This window comes from Eriocheir sinensis, chromosome 42 (genome assembly GCF_024679095.1).
Source record: "Eriocheir sinensis breed Jianghai 21 chromosome 42, ASM2467909v1, whole genome shotgun sequence".
Taxonomy (NCBI): Eukaryota; Metazoa; Arthropoda; class Malacostraca; order Decapoda; family Varunidae; genus Eriocheir; species Eriocheir sinensis.
This window is the reverse complement of record NC_066550.1, coordinates 13,089,834-13,095,873: the sequence shown is the minus strand read 5'-3', so window position 1 is coordinate 13,095,873 and position 6,040 is coordinate 13,089,834. Positions and strand designations below refer to the sequence as shown.

The 6,040-nt window shown below is 40.9% G+C and overlaps 2 long non-coding RNA genes across 19 annotated transcripts; one reads left to right on the top strand and one right to left on the bottom strand.

Moving 5' to 3' along the window:
* The first annotated feature begins 414 nt into the window (after positions 1-414).
* On the top strand, positions 415-4,616 carry LOC127010047 (uncharacterized). Of its 18 annotated transcripts, none has more exons than XR_007762817.1 (5): positions 415-1,977; positions 2,082-2,289; positions 2,394-2,913; positions 3,122-3,451; positions 3,575-4,616. It is a non-coding gene; the product is annotated as an uncharacterized LOC127010047 (long non-coding RNA). The 18 variants fall into 18 exon arrangements; XR_007762819.1 differs by having other exon boundaries at positions 418-1,977; positions 3,122-3,225; positions 3,329-4,616; XR_007762815.1 differs by adding an exon at positions 2,914-3,017 and having other exon boundaries at positions 420-1,977; positions 2,394-2,809; positions 3,122-4,616.
* LOC127010048 (uncharacterized) lies at positions 1,996-3,415 on the bottom strand. The gene is made up of 3 exons (XR_007762824.1): positions 3,294-3,415; positions 2,239-2,982; positions 1,996-2,134 (listed from the first exon to the last, which is right to left on the bottom strand). It is a non-coding gene; the product is annotated as an uncharacterized LOC127010048 (long non-coding RNA).
* Positions 4,617-6,040: the final 1,424 nt, after the last annotated feature.

Here is a 6,040-nt window from a genome sequence, read left to right as displayed (position 1 = left end):
GACTCTCGAACTTGAACTGGAGAGAACGCCGAAAGTGAGCGACTGTGTGCTATACTTGTTACTGTGGGAGAAGGAACACACAAACATACGAACACACACACACACATACCCCTGTTCTCTCTCTCTCTCTCTCTCTCTCGCTCACTTGCTCATCTCTTTTTTTTTTCTTTTTTTTTTTCTTTCTCTCTCTCTCTCTCTCTCTCTCTCTCTCTCTCTCTCTCTCTCTCTCTCTCTCTCTCTCTCTCTCTCTCTCTCTCTCTCTCTCTCTCTCTCTCTCTCTCTCTCTCTCTCTCTCTCTCTCTCTCTCTCTCATTTCATTCATTCTTTATTTTTTATTTATTATTATTATTATTATTATTATTATTATTATTATTATTATTATTGTTGTTGATGTTGTTGTTGCTTCCTCTGTGTGTGTGTATGTGTGCGTGTGAGAGAGAGAGAGAGAGAGAGAGAGATCACTTTTCCTTCATCTACTTTCCTCCTCCTCTTCCTCCTCCTCCTTCTCCTCCTCCTCCTCCTCCTCCTCCTCCTCCTCCTCCTCCTCCCATCACCACCACTCTCCTTTCCTAACAATTCATAACATCATAATTCCCATCCCTACCATAATTACTAACATTATTATTTCATCTATACTAATCTACACTAGCGGAAAGTCTATCGCTTATGTTTCTGGTTTGATGTGTAGCGTAGAAAGGCGTCGGGATATCTATCGACGACGAAAGTGACGATGACGCTGGGATGTTTTTATAAGCGTTAGGAGATGGTGTGTATAGACGCACTCCCCCCTTAGGCCATGTATGCTTTTTTTTGGGGGGGGTGTGGGTACTGGGGGGTATGGGGGGTAGGTCTAGGGGGGTATGGGAGAGAGTTTGTACTTCATTTTTCAACTGTGGCGCCTCTTCCCAATCTCTCCCCACTCGCTCTTCCCAATCTCTTCAGTCTCCCCAATCCCTTCTCAGTCTCTTCCCAATTTCTTCCCAATCTCTTCCCTATATTCCCAATCTCCCCTGATCTTTTCCCAATATCTCAAATTTCTTCCCTAATCTCTCCCCAGTCTTCCCAATCTCTCCCCAATCTCTTCTCAATCTCTTCCCTAATCTCCCAAGATTTCCCCAGTCTTCCCAATCTCTCCCCAATCTCTTCTCAATCTCTTCAGTCTCCCCAATCTCCCAAGCTCTCCCCAGTCTCCCAATCTCTCCCCAGTCACTTTCCAAATATCTTTCCAGTCTTCCCAATCTCCCCAATCTTCCCAGCCCTCCCCAATCTTCCCCAGTCTCCCCCTTCACCCCCCTCACCCCCCCCTAGGCCACACACACCCCTCTCGTTAACCTGTGGCAGTGCAGCACAAGGGACACACACCTGTTGAAGACCGACTTAGGGGTCATGCATATCTATCTCGTTAACCTGTACAAAGCGCGTTGGTTGATTCACCTGCTTTTCGGTTGACTCATTTATTAGCATGGGGGGGGGGGAATGGGGAGGGGGGGTAAAGGGGGTAGGGGGTGAGGGGGTGCTGTATATCTATTTTATTTTATTCATTTTTTTATTTTGGGGGGATAGATTTGTTTGTTATTTTTTTATTTTTTTTATTACAGTAAGATTTCAGGGGTTACACTACTACTACTACTACTACTACTACTACTACTACTACTACTACTACTACTACCACTACCACTACTACTACTACTACTACTACTACTACCACCACTACCACTATTCCATCAATTTATATAACGGTGAGATCGAGAAAAAAATAATATAATCGTCATGGGTTGTGAACTACTCCGAGCTCACCAGTATCCTAAGCTCGCCTAATCTCGCTTCTGTGTCGCCCTCGTGAGCTCTCTCCGTGTCTCTGTATCTGCATCTGTGTCCTCTCGTCCTTATCACGCACCTGTCGTCTGTATCTGTATCCCTGTATCCTTAAGCATATCATCTCCTCACTCGCTCAACTCAGAAAGCCTCTTGTGGAAGGTACTGGGAATTTCATATGGTGTTTTGTGACCCTGGGGATAGTTTTACAAGACTTCTACATCTTGTCACGTCACTCCCTTAATTCGGAAAGCCTCTTGTGGAAGGTGCTGGGAATTTCATGGGCTATTCTGTGACCCTGGGGATAGTTTTACAAGACCTCTTTATCTTGTCACCTCACTCCCTTAATTCGGAAAGCCTCTTGTGGAAGGTGCTGGGAATTTCATGGGGTGTTTTGTGACCCTGGGGATAGTTTTACAAGACTTCTACATCTTGTCACGTCACTCCCTTAATTCGGAAAGCCTCTTGTGGAAGGTGCTGGGAATTTCATGGGCTGTTTTGTGACCCCGGGGATAGTTTTACAAGACTTCTTTATCCTGTCTCCTCACTCCCTTAATTCGGAAAGCCTCTTGTGGAAGGTACTGGGAATTTCATGGGATGTTTTGTGACCCTGGGGATAGTTTTACAAGTCTTCTACATCTTGTCACCTCACTCCCTTAATTCGGAAAGCCTCTTGTGGAAGGTGCTTGGATTTTCATGGGGTGTTTTGTGACCCTGGGGATAGTTTTACAAGACTTCTACATCTTGTCGCCTCACTCCCTTAATTCGGAAAGCCTCTTGTGGAAGGTGCTTGGAATTTCATGGGCTATTCTTTGACCCTGGGGATAGTTTTACAAGACTTCTGCATCTTGTCGCCTCACTCCCTTAATTCGGAAAGCCTCTTGTGGAAGGTACTGGGAATTTCATGGGATGTTTTGTGACCCTGGGGATAGTTATACAAGTCTTCTACATCTTGTCGCCTCACTCCCTTAATTCGGAAAGCCTCTTGTGGAAGGTACTGGGAATTTCATGGGATGTTTTGTGACCCTGGGGATAGTTATACAAGTCTTCTACATCTTGCTACCTCACTCCCTTAATTCGGAAAGCCTCTTGTGGAAGGTGCTTGGATATTCATGGGGTGTTTTGTGACCCTGGGGATAGTTATACAAGTCTTCTACATCTTGTCACCTCACTCCCTTAATTCGGAAAGCCTTTTGTGGAAGGTGCCGGGATTTTCATGGACTGTTCTTTGACCCTGGGGATAGTTTTACAAGACTTCTGCATCTTGTCGCCTCACTCCCTTAATTCGGAAAGCCTCTCGTGGAAGGTACTGGGAATTTCATGGGATGTTTTGTGACCCTGGGGATAGTTTTACAAGTCTTCTACATCTTGTCACCTCACTCCCTTAATTCGGAAAGCCTCTTGTGGAAGGTGCTGGGAATTTCATGGGCTATTCTGTGACCCTGGGATAGTTTTACAAGACTTCTACATCTTGTCACCTCACTCCCTTAATTCGGAAAGCCTCTTGTGGAAGGTGCTGGGAATTTCATGGGCTATTCTTTGACCCTGGGGATAGTTTTACAAGACTTCTGCATCTGGAATGGGAAATAACATCTTGTTGCCTCACTCCCTTAATTCGGAAAGCCTCTTGTGGAAGGTGCTGGGAATTTCATGGGCTGTTTTGTGACCCTGGGGATAGTTTTACAAGACTTCTGCATCTGGAATGGGAAATAGCATCTTGTCGCCTCACTCCCTTAATTTGGAAAGCCTCTCGTGGAAGGTGCCGGGAACTTCATGGGATGTTTTGTGACCCTGGGGATAGTTTTACACGACCGCTGCATTTTGACCGGGAAAAACACCAGTGAATTAAAAGGGAAGAAAGGAAAAACGAAGAAAAAAATGGAGGAAGAAGAAAATGAAGAAAGAAATGAAGACCAACAACAACAGTAACCAGAAGAAGAACAGGAAGAAGAAAAAAAAAAACATAATAAAAAAAGAACAATCGGAGGAAGAAAATACGAAGAAAAAACGAAAGACGAAGAAGAAAAAAAAGGGAAAGTCACCCATGAAAACCTGGTAACCCTTCTCTGTGGCATTGGGAACTGTTGTAAAGGGGAAAGGCTCAACTACTTCCCAAGCCATCTGTGACATCAAGATCAAGAGCGAGGGGAGACTGATATGTTTAGGAATAGGGAGTTTTAATCTTACTGAAGGCACCTTTCTTATCAACGCATGCTGTATAGATATGTTATGTTTTTTATCTATACTAACATTCTCTCTCTCTCTCTCTCTCTCTCTCTCTCTCTCTCTCTCTCTCTCTCTCTCTCTCTCTCTCTCTCTCTCTCCGCCTTTTTAAATAATCAAACATTGGATAGCGTTTATTGTGTATATATACGAACATACATACATACATACATACATACATACATATATATATATAATTTAACCCAAAAAAGTATAATATATATAAATAATAATGCATATATACTTTTTACTCATATTGTTTTAGAAAAAAGCATAATAATAATAATAATAATAATAATGATAAAATATAACTTACTACTACTATTACTTCTTCTACTACTACTACTACTACTACTACTACTACTGTCGACATTTTTATTTTTATTTATTTTTTTAATCTAAGGTTCAAAGTCGTCTAGTCCCGGTGGTGCGAGTTTGTTCGTTTGTCCGTTTGTTTGTCCGTTCGTGCGTCGGTTTGTGATAATGCTAGAGTGCTGTTTGGGGTACACACACACACACACACACACACACACACACACACACACACACACACACACACATAGACACACACACACACATCATAACTATTGTCTCGTAAAAACATTATTTACATACATACATACATACATACATACATACACATACATACATACATACATACAGACAGAGGCTAACTATGTATTATGTATAGTCTTGTCAGCTGTCATAAATAAGTCACACACACACGCATATACATACATACACACACACACACATACATACATACATACATATATACATACATATATATACATAAAACACTTGCTTAAAATATATTCCTGTGATTTCTTTGCTTATAATCTTTCCTCTTATAGAACAATGGTGCAGGGATGACATAGAGGTTGTTAAGCAGTAATTAAGTGGAAAATTAAAGGTTACACACACATATATATATTAATTAAAAAAGAAGTCAGGATAGTCACTAAGATGATTTATAAGGTTAATTAAGGGTAGGATACATATATATTTAGAATGTTGTTGGTTAATTATGGGGGGGGGGGTAATTATCATGTTGTTTTTCTTGTTTTTGTTTTATATTCTTGTTTTTTTTTCTTTAGTGTTGGGTGTAAATCAAAATGGTGTGAAAATATATTTGTGAAAGGAAGAAATAATTGATGGAGGAGAGAAAATTGAAAGGGTTGAGGAAGAGAGAGAGAGAAGAGAAGCAGGAGGAAGAGGAGGAGGATAGGTTAAAAGAAGAGGAGGAGGAGGAGGAGAAGGAGAACAGATTAAAAGGAGAAGAAGGAGGAGGAGGAGGAGAAAGATGATAAGTCTAAAGAAGAAGAAGAAAAAGGAGAGAGAGAAGAGGAGGAGGAGGAAGAAGAAAAGTTAAGAACAGGATGGAAGGAAGAAGACTGAGAGAGAAGAGGAGGAGGAGGAAGAGGAAGAAGAAGAGGAGGATAAGTTAAGAGAAGGAAGGAAGGAAGACTGAGAGAGAAGAGGAGGAGGAGGAGGAGGAAAAGAGAGAAAAAAAATTGAGGAAAAAAAAAGGAAAATGAAATCTGTGACTGAAATTAAAAAAATCACAATAATAATAATAATAATAATAATAATAATAATAATAATTGAACATACACTTGCATTCCGGTTTCCATAAGATGAGAATGAAATAAAGCAAAAAATAATAATAATAAAAAAAATTAAGGAGTTCCAATTATTTTTTTTTATAGTAACTTCAATATATATTTTTCCCCTATGACAAATTTTCCTTTTAATTTTCCTTTTCTTTTCCTGGTGTCTCGCTGGCCGCTCTTAAGTAAAAAAGTATTCTCTCTCTCTCTCTCTCTCTCTCTCTCTCTCTCTCTCTCTCTCTCTCTCTCTCTCTCTCTCTCTCTCTCTCTCTCTCTCTCTCTCTCTCTCCGTCACCCACGTTAAGTACACACTCGCGGACATTATTAATACATTATGTTTCGTTGTTTGTAAAGAAAGTATTAAAAAGATGAAGGCTAAATCAGGTGCTGTG